Raw genomic sequence first — 18,682 nt, forward strand, 5'->3', positions numbered from 1 at the left:
GCAGAGCGAGAGAGCGTGTATGCTTTGTGTGCACAAGATCCCCAGGGATGCCCTGGGATCTCTGGTTAAAGGAGGCCTTGGAGAGCCAATGCTAGAATATATAATACTCAGCTAGACTCAGGGGCTTGACCAAGTGTTTGGCAGCTTCCTATTTTTGCATATGACTATCGCAAACTGAAGTGGCCACATTGCAAAGCGTTTGTGGTGGCTGCAGTCCACAGGCTAGAAAGAGCAATGTTGGTATGGAACTGTGCCATGTAATTTCTGATTTTTTTAAGGGACCATTTCTTGCATATGTATTGTAGCATTTAAAATTGCAATGGACACACAAGAACTTCATGAGCAGATGATGCTTTAAGAATTATGAGTGTTGGATGAGGAACAGCAGGAATGGAGAAGTTGCTCTGCCATTTGCCTCAAGTTGGTAAGACATAATTGCCAATTGCTTATTGGCCACACTGCTCTTGATAACAGGGCGAGTCAGTGTTGTGAAGGGGTAGATTGCAGCTGATTAGCATGGTAGGTCTTATGGGACAAGTGGTGTCTTATGCTTGGTTTTTAAAAATGGATTCCTTTTATTTTGCTGATCAAGAATGGGGGGGGGGGAGTAGGGGCTCAGGATTGTTTCCTGTTACTGGAACTGCCTTTTATTTGGATGGGGAATTAGCTTAGCAGTCCAGAACTAAATTTAGCCCGGATCTAGCCAGCTATACCAAAGTCCTTTCTTCAGAAACTCACGTGATAAAGATGCAGACTACAATTATTAAATCAATAAAGTGTATTTTCTAATAGTGTGGTGTATGCCTGAACTTACACACACATACAAGATTACATACAAGAGCTAAGAAATACAGAGTAGGAAAATTAGAGACGGATGCATGAGCAGGAACCCCACGATGACAAGGGCATACTTACAATCCTGAGGCAGGTCAGAGATATAGCAGCGATGTGGCCCAGTGCCAGCACCAGAACCATGGAGAGACAGCAAGGGGGCTGGGACAGGAATGGCGCGCGCCCTATGGTTTGAGGGGCTAGCTTATATACTTTCAAAGCACCCGGGGGCTGGCGCCCCGTTCAGTGGTTCTCATGACTTAAATCAAAGGATTTGGGGCTATCGGAATAGCCTTGATTGGACACTGTTTGAAGTCTGATTGATATCATGACACCTTTTGGGAGAGGGGACGGGGGAAGGAAGGGGATCCGGGCAGTTTGCACGTTAATAGCGCTCATCAGGGTGCCATCAAGTCCGGAGTGCAGAGGTTGCTTTGATGTGTGCTTGTTGATTTCTCTGGCTGACCGGTGCTCAATCTCCATTCTGGATAGGTGTCAAGATATGCAGAGGAGAGCGGAGTTCTCTCTCTGTGTACGTGGTCAGCTCGCTTCTTCGAAATGGCTTCCCAAAGCAGGCAGTTCTTCTAGGTCTCCTGGCTGTCTGGAGACATGGCTGCCGGCTGGGCATGGCAAGGGCTTATTAGCAGGCTGCCCGGTAGCAAGGGCAAGCTTGGCAACCAGCCTGTGGAAGGCTCCAGGCGGGGACTGGCCAGGGAATGCCTAGTCAGGCTCGCTGAAGATCTTCCCTGGCTGGCACCTGACTGCTAGCAGCGTGGCTGGGGCCCAGGGTGAGGCAAGCTCTCATGGCAGGCGAGGAAGCAGCATTTAAGACACAGTCTGTGGTTGGTAGCAGGGTAGAACCACAAGGGAAAGTCCAAATATAAGCTTGAACAGGGCTGTGCCACACAAGGGTCCTGAAAGCAATTGCCCAGGAAACTGACACAGTCTGTTGCAGCATCAGATATGAAACTGACACGTGTATTAGAGGCACACCTGCAAGTCAATCTTTTAGTGTAGAACTCAGACACAGTTCGTGGCTGGCCTCAGGGAAGGAGGGCGGCTGCTCGGTAACATTCCTACCCCAAGCTCCATCCTCCCATGCTGCCCCATAAAATGCAAGGTGAACTGCAGCCAGCATGGTGTAGTGGTTAAAGGATCCCAGAGACCCAGGTTCGAATCCCCACTCTGCCATAGAAGCTTGCTAGGGGACCCTGGGCCAGTCACACACACTCAGCATAACCTACCCCACATGATTGTTGTTGTGTGGTTAAAATGGAGGAGGGGATAATGATATTGTAAGCTGCTTTTTGTCTCCATTGGGGAATAAAGTGGGGCATAAATATCTAAATAAATAAAAATAAAGGGCCATCTTGGACCCAAGCTGAGTTTCAGAGGTACGGGGGTATGTGGGGTATCTCCTGCACCTCTGAAAATGCCCACCTTGTATCTGGTGGGATGGTTCTAGAAGAGGTGCCCCCCATGCCAGCACCTCTGCCATCTGCTTCACATTGAAGATGACTGGAAAAGCAGCTGCCCTGCACCTGGTAGGATGACTGAGGCATGACTGCAGGGACACACACAATCCAGCCCCCCCCATTTGACATCCTAAGCAGCTGCTTGAGGCTCTGCACTGATATGAACTCAGAATATTCACAATCAACACACCTTCTTAAAGTAGCAATAGGTAGCAAAAATTCATGCTGGGCTTTAATGTCATCTTCTGGTTAGTTTCTTCTTGTCTTGGACCTGGAGAGTTGCAACTGATTTACATTTACATGGTCCTCACTCCCTGCACCATCTCCCCTCCTCCCTTCCTATATATCTCTTGCCAGTTTCTTCATACCCTCCATGCATCTGATGAAGAAGCTGTGGTTCTTGAAAGCTTGTGCTACAATAAAGTTGGTTGGTCTTAAAGGTGCTACTGGATTCTTTACTATTTTGTCTTGGACTGTTATCAAATGTATACTGTAGTTGCACATGGGATCACTAGCCACGTGTTGGGGTGGGCACTGAAAATCAAAAGGCACAGAGTTTTATGAGAGATCTAGCCCATGATCTGGCCAAGGTGTTTTGGTGAAGGGGGTTGTCAGGGGCAGTCATAGCCATGGGACATCTGGGGCAGCTGCCTCAGGCCCTGCACTGGGGGAGGGTGCACACTGGAATCTTTGTAGTCTGGAGATCAGATGCAATTCCAGAACTCCAGGCTTCACCAGGAGGATGGTTACCCTGGTGAGAGGCCCCCACCACCCTAAAACTGATTGCTCTCCCCTCTGCACTTTCTGAGAGTTTCTGCAGCCACATCCTCAAGTTTTGCCCAGGGCCCAAAAATCACTAAGAATGCCCCTGGAGATTGTTTTTCATTAAAGTTGGGTTTAAAGGATATGAAGCCACTAAAAGATGCATTTCATCTGAGTTTAATTTTTCCTAACAGTTTAAGTTAGTCTTGCCTAAATCCTCTTGGAAGTATGGAGGTATATGAGTTGCCACTAAATTTGTTCCACTGAGAGTCTCTACACAATATTTTTAACGTGTTCTTCACATGTGCACATCAAGTACCAATCCATATGCAAAAGAACCTCCTCAGGATACAGTGAAGCCTCCCGCCATTAGCATTCCACACCCTGGGAAACTCTTACAGGATGACTCAGCTCAACCCCACCCCTCCTGAGTAGATACAAATGACCTACATCTTCTCCACACTGTGACACTGAGAGATCTCTGTCTTTTGGTGCTACACCTCTGAAGATGCCAGCCACAGCTGCTGGCGAAACGTCAGGAACTACAATGCCAAGACCACGGCAATACAGCCCGGAAAACCCACAACAACCATCATCTTGTGTAGTTTGGCTCTCAGTGCCTTAATACACATTATTGATGGATTCTTTCATTTTGTGATCTTAGCTCCCATCCCGCCCTCTTCTCTTTTTTGAGCTATAATATCCTGGGACTTCCTGGATATTAAAAGTAACCTTTCCTTTACCCTGGCTGAACTAACTTCTATTAATTGAAGTTGTTTTTTGTTTCAGTGGAGTACAGCTTACTGCAACTGGGCATTTTGTAAATGAGGAGCTTGGGAATGCAATGAAATGCTATCTATCCTTGGGGAGAAATTAATATTTTTAAATGATTTCTCTTGCATATGCAAACATTTTTATGTGTGCTTCTAAATGCAGGCGTTTTCTCTGCTGATTGCTCATTCCGGAATTCCATTGACTTCTTTGCATTAATGAGCATGTTCCTAGTTTTGCAGAGAGGTGTGCTCAATAGCTATTTTCCTTCCCTGTTCGATGCTTATAAGCTATGAATGGATATGGGCCGAATGATTGGAAATACCCCAACCTATGGCCAGACTTCCTAATAATATCCTATCAATCATTACTAAACAAATGCCAATGAGACGGCCGGCCACCCTAATGAGCAGGTGACGTCTTCCAGTTCTCTATTACCTGGGTTATGTGCAATGCAGTCATTTGGTGAGCAATTTCAGTCAGAGAGAAGCATTTTAGGGCAGACATAAAGGATGGGAAAATGGAGGCAGAGGCTGTGGAGGCATGGTACGATTAAGCAGAATGTGATTGCACAAGTCATTAATTCTGTGTTACTTTATATAAAAAAGTGTCGAGAACCAAATTAATTAATATACAGAAAGTGAATGTTTTAAATTATTTTTGCAGGGGGAAACGGGAGTGTTGCTTCAAAGTTCAGCTAGAGCATCTGTTAGCCAATTGTTCAAAATGTGGCAGAGTTCATTTTATTTTAAAAAGTGAAAATTAAGGTTCAAACATTGGATGGTTCTTTTCAGGCCAAACGGAAAAGAAATAACAGACTGCTGTTTGTTATCACTTGTAATTTTAATTTCAAACTTCTTGTCCAGTGTGTCAGTGGGGAAACAAGACTCACAGACTCCCATTTCTGCCCACATGGGAGTGAGAGAGCTCAACAGCAATCAAGAGTTTCCTGCCCAGTGCTGCTTCTCTCTCTTTACTCCTGCAGTTATTCTGTGGCATTGTCACCACCAGCAAGTGCCTTAGTATTAGGAGGACACACTCTTCCTGGGAACTAGCATTCAGGAACCCTCTCCGGGTTTGATGCGTAAGGAACAGCTCAGCTTTTTGCATGATTATTGAGGGGGGCGTCACTCCTACTTGCACACACTAAGGGTGCTCTCTACATGAGACCTCTTACATGAGGATGCTCAAGTGAAAAGAGACAGAATGTTATCTGGGAAGCATAATTTTAAAAGACAAGATGGAGCCAAAGACTCTGTCAGTTTCACCTCTCTAGAGCCAGCAGGGCTTGCTCCTCAGAGGGTTTGTTTATTTTATCTTCACCTCTCCCAAGGGGAGGTGAAATTGACAGAGCCTTCCAGGAGGTGAAGATGCAATAAACAAACTCTGTGAAGAGCAATCTCTGCTGGCTCTAGAAAGGTAACACTTTTTAAACTATGCTTCCCAGCTAACATTGCGTCTCCCTTCACTTGAGCATCCTTGTGTAAGAGGTCTCGTGTAGGGAGATTCTGAGGATCAATTGCTGCCTCCTCCCCTTTCCACTCTTGCTATGTGTGACAGAACAGGATTTAACATGGATCATGGAAATCAGACTATCCACATTCAAAATGATAAGAAGTTTAAGAAGAAAAATAAAACCACACACATCATAAACAAACACAACTGACTGAGCAAGGGCAAAAGAAGAAGGCAGTGAAACTGCAGTCTATATCCTGTTATGTACCCTAAATGATGGAAAATTAAGACAGGCTATTGATTCTTGGAGTTACAAGCATTTAGAAACCATCTGTTACTTTACCCAGGGTTTGAATCTAGGAGCCTCATCCTCCAGTTTAGGATTTTTATCTGCTCCCCATCTGCTCCCCTCCTGCTGTCTTTCCTTCTCTTCCTGCTTGCAGGAAGGGCTTTTTTTTTGTCCTCCTGCAGTTTTTGCAGCCAAGGTGGGACCTGGCTCTTGTTCTTCTCCTGGCTAGGACTATTTGCATTTATATGGCACTGAATGCTTAGGGGGTGGGATGAGGCTTACCTCCTCCTCTTTGCCAGCCAGCCAGTCAGCCAAAGATGCTTTCTAACTGCTGAGCCCCTTCAGAGTAGAGACCCAGTTAAAACAAACTTTGATACACATGCAAATTCTGGGGCATAAGGCATTCCACCACAGCACCCATAAGGATCCACAGTCATTCCTGGAAGAAGATTGTTCAGCCTCTTAAGCCCTGAGTGGTAAACCTGCCCTTGCTTTCAGAACTCTCCTCTATCTGAAGCAGCTTCTCATCAGCAACAATGAGCTACCAGATAGAGATGGGGACCCTGAAATTAAGCCCTGCAACAAACTCTGATGTCTATCCTATGCCCATATTGAGTGAGACAATGTTTTGTTTAGATATTTATACCCTGCTTTTCTTCGCAGTCAGGAACCAGAGCAATCTATAGCATCATTTGTCACTTTATTCTTACAATAATCTTGTATTTCTGTCCTCATAAGGGCCACCAAGGTGGCTAACTTTAATACACAATGAAACCACATCTTAAAAACCATTATAGACCAACCAAAACTCATCATTAAAACAAAACCGGAGCTAAAATATAAAAACAACAATTAATATACTGGCAGGAAGGACTGATCACTGAAGGAATGCCAAATGAAACAAAAACGACTTCACCTACTGGCAGAAGATGGCAACAGAAAAGGATAGGTTAGGCTGGGTGGCCCAAGGTCACCCAGCAAGCTTGTATGGCAGAGTGAGAATTCATTACTATGGCCAACACCATCAGCAATAATAACAGGAGCCATTCATCTGTGTATCTTCAAACATAATATATGCTGTCTACCAGCTACATTTTTCTTAACCATTTGCACAGAGGCCAGTCTTTAGACAAGACTAGAAAGGGGCACAATGTATTTAAAAAATGCTAGCACTCAGAAACCCCTAGGGGGCATTTCTATCTTCAAAAGACTTTTCTTAAGTTGCCATACTTCAACACCCCCCCCCAAAGGTGGGGGGGAAATCCACTGTGAATTATCTGAACCAATATAAGCAAAATTCAGGCTGTGTAACTTGGTCTGAACAAATCCTGGACATGGCTAGCTTACTATAGAGTTTTAGACCAGACAGTGTGATGCAGCGGCTAGAATGATGGACTAGGATCTGGTTGGTCCAGGTTTGATTTCCTGCTCTGCCATGAAAGCTTGCTTTGAGCCAGTCAGACACTCTTTAACTAATCTATCTCACAGGGTTATTAAGAAGTTTTAAGCCACTTTGGATCCCCAGTGGGGAGAAAAGTGGGGTATAAATGCAGTAAAATAATTAAAAACAACATAGGCACAACTTTCCAAGAAGATCCTGTTGTTCTTGCATTGTAAGCAGTGGATGGAACTTGCAGAACACAAGAGCAGCTGGGAATATGTAAGACTCCTGTGGGACTCCGTTTTGAATAAGCATTTCATTGCCATTAGTGTCTTTCACTGTTTCCTAAGGACTCTGGAGGAGCAAGCAGGAAATGCAGGATGGATTAGAAAATACCATACCCAAAGCCCTGCTGTATAATTATCCGAAGAAATACTTGCAGCAGAAGCTCTTGATTTTAATGTAAAGATTTTTTTTAAGTTAAAAAGAAAACAGCATGGCATTAACACCTGGGTCTCATTAATATGCATGCCAACCTGTTTCCAAGATAAAGGAATTCAAGTAACCCTGAAAGCCATCACACAGAGACACATGCTAACCAATTCACACTGAGATTTTAATTTAACTTTAGACTATAATTTGAAGTCTTTAAATTGAGCATTCCCTCCCTGTCCCCCCCCCCAACAAACCCATGAGCATTCATTTTGACTCATTTTGTCTAGGACTTTGTAAACAGTGCTTATACAACCCATGAAAAGCCAGCCATCTTTTACCACCTGACTTATTTAGAAAGGTGTAACACACCACCACAAGCAGCAAAAGTCACACTTCTGTGCCTTGGAGAAAGTGTCAGGGTTTCCATGAGATGATGTGCGTGCACAGGCAAAGAAGCAGGGCTGTCCCCTATGAACACACACACTGACCCAGTTTGTCCACTGGCTCTTTTATTAAACCAAATTTGTAATCTCCTCAGGTCATGGACCTACTCTGGAAAGTGCGATATAATAAAGCTATGAAATTTGGAGTGAAAGTCTCAGTTAGAACTGTGTTGAATATTCAGAATTTCAGGGGGTTCTGCATTAAATGAAGGGGTTTTTTTGGTGGAGTAGAAAGTTTTCTTGAAAAAAGAAAAGGGGTGTATAAAATCTTAACCCTCCCTGTGAAGGCTGTCCACCTGTTTTAAATGTGTATGGATTTTTATTGTATTTTAATATGTTGTTTTTATTGTATTTTGTATTTTAATATGTTGCTATCCGCCCTGAGCCTGCTCACAGGGAGGGCGGAATAGAAATTTGAAATAAATAAAATAAAACAATTCCCTTCCTATTTCAGTTTGATCTCATTTCCTTGGCTGCTGCTTATGTTTTATTTTATTTTTCAGTTGTGGGCAACCTTGAGTAGGACTAAGAGGAAGCATACAAATTTCCTAAATAAATACATAATTATGGCATAAACTTTTATGGGTAGCAGTCCACTTCTTTAGGTATGGTCACCATAAATAGGTAGACATTTTTGTTTGTTTATTTACATTATTTACTTCAGCGTCCTACTTGTGCAATTCTTATGACACACAATCTTCTCCTAAGACTCCCTCAAGTTTTATGTGAAAGCAGGGAATCAGTGTGCCTAAACAGTGTGTTTTTGCAACCCAACTGGGACGTACTTTGTCTCTTGATGGCAGCTGTGTGCAGGAACTAGGTTGCTCTGATCAATCTGAGGGCATTTTAAAATTTTTGATATTCATTGTTGCTTGATTTAAACGGAAAGGTCACAGACCTCATGGGAACGTTCACTTCTCCATCCACGAGAATCTGCAGAAACCTCCCCCCTCTTACCTTGCCTCTTCCCCTCTTTCCATTTTTACCTTTTAAACAGTAACTTGAGATTGTGTAACAGCTAACAGGAAGGATATTGGGGTCTGCAACATGGTGACCCAGGTTATCAAAATATTCTAGTTGATTCAAAATGGAATTCCAAGTCTTGACTTTAGGAAGTAGTTTTGGTAAACTGCCTGAAACTGGTTATTGAACTGTTGGGACTAGAGATGGGCATGAACCGAAATACGAACCAAAAATCGTCACGAACCAGGCCGGTTTATGGTTCACGAACCAGCGGTTCTTCATAGCCCATTTCTGATGAACCGCCACAAACTTTAGGCTGGTTCGTTTGGTTTGTTTTTTGGTTCATCACTGCAGACAGCCTGGCACCGATCAATCAGTTTTCGAGGCAACAGAGGATGAACTTCCTGCAGATCTTCCGCTGACCTGGAAGTGGCCTTCTGCTGGCCTGGAGTGATGTTTTGCTGACCTGGATGTGCTGTTTTCACGAACCAAATGAACTGGTTCATGAACCAGGGCAGGTTCGTGAAAGTTCATGGTTCGTGAAATGCGATGAACCACAAACTGTATGGTTGGTTTTTCCCCCGGTTCATGCCCATCTCTAGTTGGGACGCTTTAGCCAAAAAGAAGAAAGAAGAATATGCAATACTGGCCTTTTTGAGTGGCCAAAAGCGTGAAACAGCTGGATTGGCTAGGATTGGTATAAATATTAGAAACTTGGCCTTTGGCACCTTGCCTTCTGAACTGTACAGTACTAATTGCACCTCAGGTTGCTTCTTTCAGCTTCTCTTCATTCTCTAAATTCAGACATGGCCACCTTTGCTGAGTCCTGACTATGTGAGAGGAGCAACAACACAAAATCCATATGGAAACGGGTACCTCTTCTCTGAGTAATTTTGTCAATTTTCTTTTTCTTTGTTTAATGGTTAGATATCTAGGGATGGTTAGATATCTAGGGATAAATGCTGAATTAACCACAGTTAATATGGAACATGAAGAGTTTCCTAGGCTGTTGGATTTAAACAAAACAATGAGTTAGGCTGACAGATTTTACATAAGAGGTGAAGGTTAGGAGAAGCCCCTTTCTGTGCAAATTCTTCATTTTTCCTCTCTGGGGTCACCCACTGTCTTTTGCCCAAAGCACCCTGAGGGAAACACATGGCCATTGGCAAAAAAATAAACTAGATTCCCCCCACTCCAAAGACTGTTTTTCACAAAATGTTTCTTTTTCCTCCCCCCAGAAAAAATTTCTTAGTCTGCAGATTTTAAGGATGAACAAACAAGCCAAATGTCGTGTTAGTTCCTCCTTTTTGAGGTCCCTGTGCGAGTTGCACAGGAGGGTGAGGCAGCTGAGATAACTGTCTATCAGTCTTAAATGACTGCCAGAAATGAATGCTCACATAATTTGCCTGTGGGTGAGTTAAACACGTCCATGTGTTACCCTTCATTCTGCTAGGGAGGCTTTGTGTCATTTGCTTAATGGTGGGACTTATCTGAGTGAGGGAAGACAGCATTTTAAGAGCAGTTAGTGGGTTCTTCACCTGTGATAGAGACCTGCCGTAATAACTTCCCTTACACGCTTATGTACTGATGATCCAGCTTGGCTTAAGTGTTGAACTAGATTAGATCCAAAGCCAAAGCTCTATATATGTCACCCTGAATTCTTTGGAGGAATGATGGGATTAAAATGTACTACATAAACAAATAGAATAATGACGAGCTGAGTTTTGGTTCAGCTGACAGTCTTGATCCTTTACTGATGCTACATGCAGATGAGCAGTTCAGCTTTTCCTGTTAAAGGCAGCATCTGAACATCGATCTCTGCATATATCCATCCATCTTTCTTTTTAACCCACTTGTGAACATCTTACAAACTGATGCAAAATTGTTCCAGGTTGGTGGTGATATTAGTAGGTGAAGTTTCAGGCATTAGCCAATCAGTGCTGTTCACAGCTCGCTTTCCTCAATTCAGATTGAAACAAAAACTGTGGAGTGGTGTTTTTTTTCAAAAGTCACTCTAAGAAAGAAAAATATACATTGTGATTGAACATGACTAAGGAGTAGAGGTGGGCATGGTCTGCAAAACAGACCTAAATTTAACATGGTCCAGCCCGGTTTGTGGTTCAGGAACACGTGGTTCATGGGACTCACGTTTTTCATGAACTTTGGTCCATTCGGGCTGGTCTGTTGGTCTGTGGTCCATGAGTTCAGACATCCTGGCGCTTATCTAGCAATTCCCTAGGCAATGGAATGGACATTCGCAGACCTTCTGCAGCTCTTGGAACACATCAATCCTAGCCCTCAAAACTTTGATAGGCAGCTCTGGCTGCCAACCAGAGAGCTCCCATTCTTGTCTATATGAGCAAGGAGCAAGAATTAATTCCCTAGGCAACAGAGGGGAGGGACATTCTGCAGCCCTGGGAACACACCAATCCTAGCCCTTAAAAATCTGATAGGCAGCTCTGGCTGCCAACCAGAGAGCTCCCATTCTTCTCTATGTGAGCAAGGAGCAAGAATTAGTTCGATGGTTGTTGTGGGTTTTCCGGGCTGTATTGCTGTGGTCTTGGCATTGTAGTTCCTGACGTTTCGTCAGCAGCTGTGGCTGGCATCTTCAGAGGTGTAGCACCAAAAGACAGAGATCTCTCAGTGTCACAGTGTGGAAAAGATGTAGGTCATTTGTATCTACTCAGGAGGGGTGGGGTTGAGCTGAGTCATCCTGTAAGAGTTTCCCTGGGTGTGGAATGCTAATGGCGGGAGGCTTCACTGTATCCTGAGGAGGTTCTTTTGCATATGGATTGGTACTTGATGTGCTAATCTTCTCTGCAGGGCTATTGTCGGGGATAGAATGTTTTGTTAGCCTGGTGTTTTTCAGAACTGGAAACCATGCTCTGTTCATTCTTAAGGTTTCTTCTTTCCTGTTGAAGTTTTCCTTATGCTTGTGAATTTCAATGGCTTCCCTGTGCAGTCTGACAAAGTAGTTGGAAGTGTTGTCCAGTATTTTGGTGTCCTGGAATAAGATACTGTGCCCTGTTTGCGTTAGGCTATGTTCAGCCACTGCTGATTTTTCAGGTTGTCCAAGTCTGCAGTGTCTTTCATGTTCTTTTATTCTTGTCTGGATGCTACGCTTTGTGGTCCCGATGTAAACTTGTCCACAGCTGCAGGGTATACGGTATACTCCTGCAGAGGTGAGGGGGTCTCTACTGTCTTTTGCTGATTGTAGCATCTGTTGTATTTTTCGGGTGGGTCTGAACACTGCTTGAAGGTTATGCTTTTTCATAAGCTTTCCCATCTGATCAGTAATTCCTTTGATATATGGCAAAAACACTTTTCCTGTAGGAGACTGTTTTTCCTTGGTTGTTTGATTCATCCTGGGTTTGATTGCTCTTCGGATTTCATTTCTGGAGTAGCCATTTGCCTGAAGTGCGTGGTTTAGATGATTAATTTCCTCATTGAGAAAGTGCGGCTCACATATCCGTCTTGCACGATCCACTAATGTTTTCATTATGCCTCTTTTTCCGTCGGGGGTGGTGATTGGAGTTTTTGTGTAAGTACTGATCAGTGTGAGTTGGTTTCCTGTAGACCTTGTGACCTAACTGAAAGTTTGCTTTGCGGATGACCAAGGTATCCAGGAATGGGAGTTTTCCCTCGATTTCTTTCTCCATTGTGAATTGTATGTTCAGGTGGATGTTGTTGAGATGATTCAAAAACCCCATCAGTTCTTCCTCCCCATGGCTCCAAATGATAAATGTATCATCCACAAACCGGAACCATACACTAGGTTTGTGGGGTGCTGATTCTAGAGCTGTTTTTTCAAAATGTTCCATGTAGAAGTTTGCTATAACTGGGCTGAGTGGGCTCCCCATGGCCACCCCATCCATCTGTTCATAGAATTCGTTGTCCCATTGGAAGTAACTGGTTGTCAGACAATGGTGGAATAAGGCTGTTACATCCTCTGGGAAAATCTGATTAATAAGTGCAATAGTGTCTTTTACTGGAACCTTGGTAAACAGGGATACAACATCAAAACTGACAAGTATGTCTTGTGGATTGAGTTTCAGAGAACTGATTTTGTTGATGAAATCTGCTGAATCTTTGATGTAAGACGAGGTTTTCCCGATGTGGTCCTGCAGGAGATCTGCCAGATGTCTAGCTAATTCATATGTCGGTGAACCAATGGCACTCACAATGGGTCGGAGTGGGACTGAATCCTTATGTATTTTGGGGAGTCCATATAGTCTAGGTGGCTGTGCTTCAGTCTTGCATAGTTTTCTGTGCGTGTCGGGATGTAGTGAGGAATTTTTGATCAGCGCATTTGTTAGCCTGGTGATTTTGCAAGTGGGATCTCGTTTTAGTTTTTTGTAGGTGGAGGGGTCCAGGAGTTCCTTAATCTTCTTTTTGTATTCCTCTGTTTTCATGATCCCCGACAATAGCCCTGCAGAGAAGATTAGCACATCAAGTACCAATCCATATGTAAAAGAACCTCCTCAGGATACAGTGAAGCCTCCCGCCATTAGCATTCCACACCCGGGGAAACTCTTACAGGATGACTCAGCTCAACCCCACCCCTCCTGAGTAGATACAAATGACCTACATCTTTTCCACACTGTGACACTGAGAGATCTCTGTCTTTTGGTGCTACACCTCTGAAGATGCCAGCCACAGCTGCTGGCGAAACGTCAGGAACTACAATGCCAAGACCACGGCAATACAGCCCGGAAAACCCACAACAACCATCGTTCTCCAGCCGTGAAAGCCTTCGACAATACAAGAATTAGTTCCCTAGGCAATGGAGGCATCCCTGGGAACACACCAATCATAGCCCTTAAAAACTTGATAGGCAGCTCTGGCTGCCAACCAGAAAGCTGTCATTCTTCTCTATGCAAACAAGGAGCAAGAATTAATTCCCTAGTCAATGGCTGGGAAAGTGTCTGTGTGGTGAGTGAGGGGGCTCTTCTCCCACCCTTTTCTGTTTGATTTTGCTTCATTGCAAGTTTTTGGTGCTGCAAGCCAATGCAAGTCAATTGGCATTTGCGACTCCTAGTATCTACTGGAAGTTTCCTGGGGGGTGGCTGCTTTGGGGGTCTGTAACTCGGACCTCCGAAATGCAATCTTGGCCAAACTTGGAGGGTGGCTGGAGGGGAGCCTGCTGAAGCCTCACTGTGAGTTTGGCAACTCGGAGTGTGAAGGGGGCAGTCCTAGGGCCTGCAGAAGTGATGGACAATGGACTGATGAACTGGTCCATGAATGGGGCGGATCCGTGAAAAGTTTGTGGTCCGTGATCTGTGAAATGTGATGGACCACGGGCCAATGGTCTGTGGGGGTTTTCTGGTCTGTGCTCACCTCTTCTAGGGAGTATAATAATAAATGTGGGCCCTTCAGTGGCCTTTGCCAGTTAAAGATTTTTTAATAGTAGCAGCAGTCACGGAAATGAAGAGCTCGTTTTCTTGGCTAAATTTTTACTATTTTGCATTATTAGTTCTGCCTTTGTTACTGCTTGGCATAAAGCATTGAAGTCCCACCTCTGAAATCTAGAACTGTTATTGAACCACCCCAGCATCTTCTGAACTTTGCCAGGCATTGCCAACATGCTTCCAAACATATCTTTATATCTTTGCTACCAATAAGGGATAGAAACTTGGCATTTGTTTGAAAACAAACACTGAGATTCTCAAAAAGCCAAATGTGTCCAGTAGCACATTTTGTGCTTTTTAAAATCTCTTGTGCAGAATTGTGGCATACAGTCTGCCCTGCACATTGAAATGATCTTGCAAAACTGGTGAAAAAGAACAGAACTTACCTCTGCCGTAAATGGATTGTTGCATTATCTATTTCTAAAGGCTGTTCTGCAAAGAACATTGCTCTGTGGGCTATACAGCAAGGGAGTAAGCAGATGGAACAGCCACACGGTAGTGAGGAAACTGTAGAAGTGTAAAGAGGAACTTTTTAAAAACATCAAGAAGTGTCAATTGCAAGCAAAGTCTTCAGGGTAGTGTCCCTATGAGGGGAAAGGTCAGGTGAAATCAGAGGTTGAACATTTCTGACATAATAATATAGATAACTCTGAGGTAAAATCAGTACATGCACAGACTTTAGTTCTTATGTTTCAGACTAATGAGACAGTAAAGAGTCCAGTAGCATCTGAGGAAGAGAACTGTGATTCTCGTAAACTTATACTACAGTAAAGTTGGTTAGTCTTAAAGGTGCTACTGGACTCTTTACTATGTTGCTACTACAGATTAACACGGTTAACTCCTCTGGATCTGAGACTAATGAGAGTTTCTTTAAAAAAAATTATTTAGAAAAAGAAATAAAAATAACAGTTGAAAGTGCATAGAACCTTATACAAAGAACGTTAGGTTACATCAAAAATAATATATATGGTATATAGTAGTAGATTTGAGCTACATGAAAGACTAATGAGAATTTCTTAAGCTTCACAGTTACTTAAATAAGTTGGGAGGTTTTTGTTCTAGTCTTTCCCCAATCTCTCTCATACACTTTCTTCGAGTATTCTCTTACTCTTTTGGTTTTAAGAAGGCTGGTATCCTCTTTCCAGTACCCGAACCCCTTCTCATGAAACACCAATACTTGTCTTGAATTTTTAACTGACTCTTAAGGTCTCCAAAGGTACTTTCTAACCACACCAGACCAGGGATCCCTTCACTTTTCAGAGCTAACTCCCTGTTTGACTGGGTAGTGATATTCTCCTCTTGCTAGAAGTTCTTCTTTGGGCCAAATGAGAGTCTTCACCGACATCCCAAACTTCCTTGCCAACTTTACCCCAGTTCTGCTGTCTGTGTTAAACTGTTCTCGGCCAGAACTGACTCTCCTAACTGTCAGGACTCGACTCCTCTCAGCTAGGGCTGAAATGAGACCTCTCTCTTCCCAGCATCCAGTTTAGAAGTCTTTCTCTGTTCAGCTCATGCTACCCAGTAGCCTGTCACTCAAAGCTCTCTGTTTCTATGAAAAATTCATCCTTGACAGTCCTTCAGCTGTTTGCATAGTACTTCTAAGCTTTTAAAAAGTGTAGTCCGTCACAGCCTCCTCCTCAATTTCTGTTAGTGGACAAGCGAGACAATGAAGTGAGCTCAAACCTAGGCAGATCAATTATTTTTTTTTCCAATTTACAGTTTTATTTATATTTTAAACTTTTTTTATAATACAAATATTCCAATGCTGAATTCTAACCTTTAACGTTAGCCAATAAGGTAGACAGATTAGCATAAAATTAGCATATGATTGCAGTGAAATAACATATACATTCAACAGATAGTATTTTCTAATATCAATATAATAAAAGGTAAGAGGTGTCTCCTATCGAATCATAGAATCACAGAGTTGGTAGGGACCGCCATAATAAAATAATCCCATATGCGGGTCAATTAATCAAAAGTTCTGCAACTAAGTAATATTTTAAAATAATCTGTTACAAAGTAAGAGTTGTGTGCACACATGGAAAAATGGGCAATTGCTAAAGTTGCAGAAGTCACAGAGTTCTTAAGAAGTTTTTGATATTTTTAGATTGCACCAGAATTTTATTTGATTTATGACTATTGGGTTTTCTTTGGTCATTGACATCAAAGAGAAAAAAAATCCCCATTCCATCGTTCTTATGCAAGTCAACATGGTATAGCTGTAATATTCCTGTTGCTCAATAGTTATTTTCATGTTACATAATCATAAGGGCTATATACAAGAATGGGACTGAAATTATAATATATATGGGAGTTTATTTAATTTAATTATATTATTTATAGTCTGCAAAGTTATATTGGTCTAGATTGTCAGAAGACAAAAAAGGAGGTATACATCCCCTTGGCTTGGTATATTTTAGCATCTCCTCTCTTGCTTGGCTTATTATCGGCCATCCAAAGTCACATATAGCGATGTAGAAGTTTTGCTAAAGAAAGCATTGAGATTGAAAGGGAGCACCCAAAGGATCGATACCATATCCAGAGAGAGGAAAATTGAAAATGATCACTAGTCACAAATGCCATCCTGGAAACCTATGAAGAATTCGAGAGGAATCAATTTTGTGTGTGGTCCATTTGTTCAAAAAACAATCAGAGTGCCTTTTGTTGAAATGGAGATGATTTATCTCGTTAGAGATGGCCACTATTTTTTAAAGATGGTGGTAAAATCCCAAGATTAGAAAAGTAAATCCCTGAGGCTAATTTTTTTCCTTAGCACCTCAATTATGAACTTTAAAAATAAAAAAGATTCCTCCCCAAACAGTTTCGTGTTCTAAAATTGTATGGGTTCTATATACCCAGCTCTGCAGCTGTCACAGTCGTCAGCCAGAAGAGATGGAGTAAAGGATGCAGTGGAACAGTGCTGGTCCCAGAGGTGGTTAAATGCACCTGGGAGTATCTGGTAGAATGGCGTACTGGAGCAGCTAGAGGTTGATTGCAAACTGAAGTCCAAGGTTGTTAGTCCAGCTTAAAGAAGTCAGAAGAAAGATGCAGAAAGCAGGCTGGTGGGCTAGGCATGTAGAGAAAAAGATGTAAGTTTGACTGAATCTCCTGAGACAAAGGAGGCTAGAAAGAGTCATTTAACACCGGTCAAATTAAGCGCCTGCATGAATAACTGTAGTTAGTACTTTAACGCGATTTTTGAAACAAGGTATGTGGGGAGAGAATGATTCACACACACAAGCGCTCCAACAAGCTGAGTTTATGCACATTTTTCCTTAACTATAGTCACAGATGAGGTATGAATGCAGCCATAGTTTCCCACTCTAATTGTTTTCATCTGAGGTCCAATTGAAATGTGACGCCAGAGGACAAGAAGCCTTTTCTTGTGTCACGTACCCATGCTGAATGTCTTGTCTCTCTCAACTGGTCTCTCAACCACTGTGCGTGGAATGAGAACATGCTAGAGGTAGCCTGGGCTTAGGTTGGCGTTACACATGTAGCATCGTTGCACACATGGTGACCTTGAGATACTAGCTGTACCGCACAGGTAAGTTCTTCTTCCCCATTAATATAATGTTTAAATCAAGTCTTCCAGATACAGAATCCAAGTTGAAAGTTCTACTGACTCTTTTTTATTATAACCTGAGAAATACTAATCCTCTGGTTCTTGAGGAAGTGACTGAGACGAGATTGGCAAGTGTTTGTATGCTTGGGCTGTGGAATAATGAATAATGCTTTAAAAAAAATCTGTTGGCTGAATTAAAATGCAGCTCTCTTGACCTCATCCTGAGAAGAAAGCTTGGCAATGATGATTTAATGACATGCTCACATATTTTCAGCTGCCCCTTTTCTTTCATAGAGATCAAAGTCCATCTAATGACAGCTGTAATGAGATTCACGCTGAGATGAAGATGTAGATTTTTAAAGCAAAGAAGGCAATGTGTTTTCTGCTGCAAAAGGAGGGCCAGTGGGGAAGTTTTCCAACACATCTCAAGGGTCCCTTTCCACTGAAATAGTCTGCTTGAGACACCTGATAAGAATCAGGTGAGTCATTCTCTGTTTTGAACCATTCAACTCTCTCTCTTTTGTTTGTTGGAGAGGAAATGGAATAATGAATGGCAATTGTTAATGCAGATCTCACACATGGTGGAGGTGTGTGTGTGTGTGGGGGGGAGGTTTTCAAGCTCCCATCTGTTCCTTAAGATATTCTTAGTAAACACTTAGGGCCTAGCACAGAGGAAAATATTCAGTGTAATCGTTTGGTGGCATTTCTGTAAATGGACTTTCAGCAGCCCCTGTTCTTCTTTGTAATGTGTCTTCATTACCTGGCAAATAGGAGCCGCTGCATTCAATTCTCTGGGGCTCCTAAAAAGAGGGCTGTAGATGGGGTGTCCCCCTTTAGGTGGGGGTTCACAGGTTAGAATACTCTCTCAGGCCCATTCAGCAAGACAAGCTTCTCAAGTCCA

The sequence above is a fragment of the Eublepharis macularius genome, chromosome 13 (genome assembly GCF_028583425.1).
Source record: "Eublepharis macularius isolate TG4126 chromosome 13, MPM_Emac_v1.0, whole genome shotgun sequence".
Lineage (NCBI taxonomy): Eukaryota > Metazoa > Chordata > Lepidosauria > Squamata > Eublepharidae > Eublepharis > Eublepharis macularius.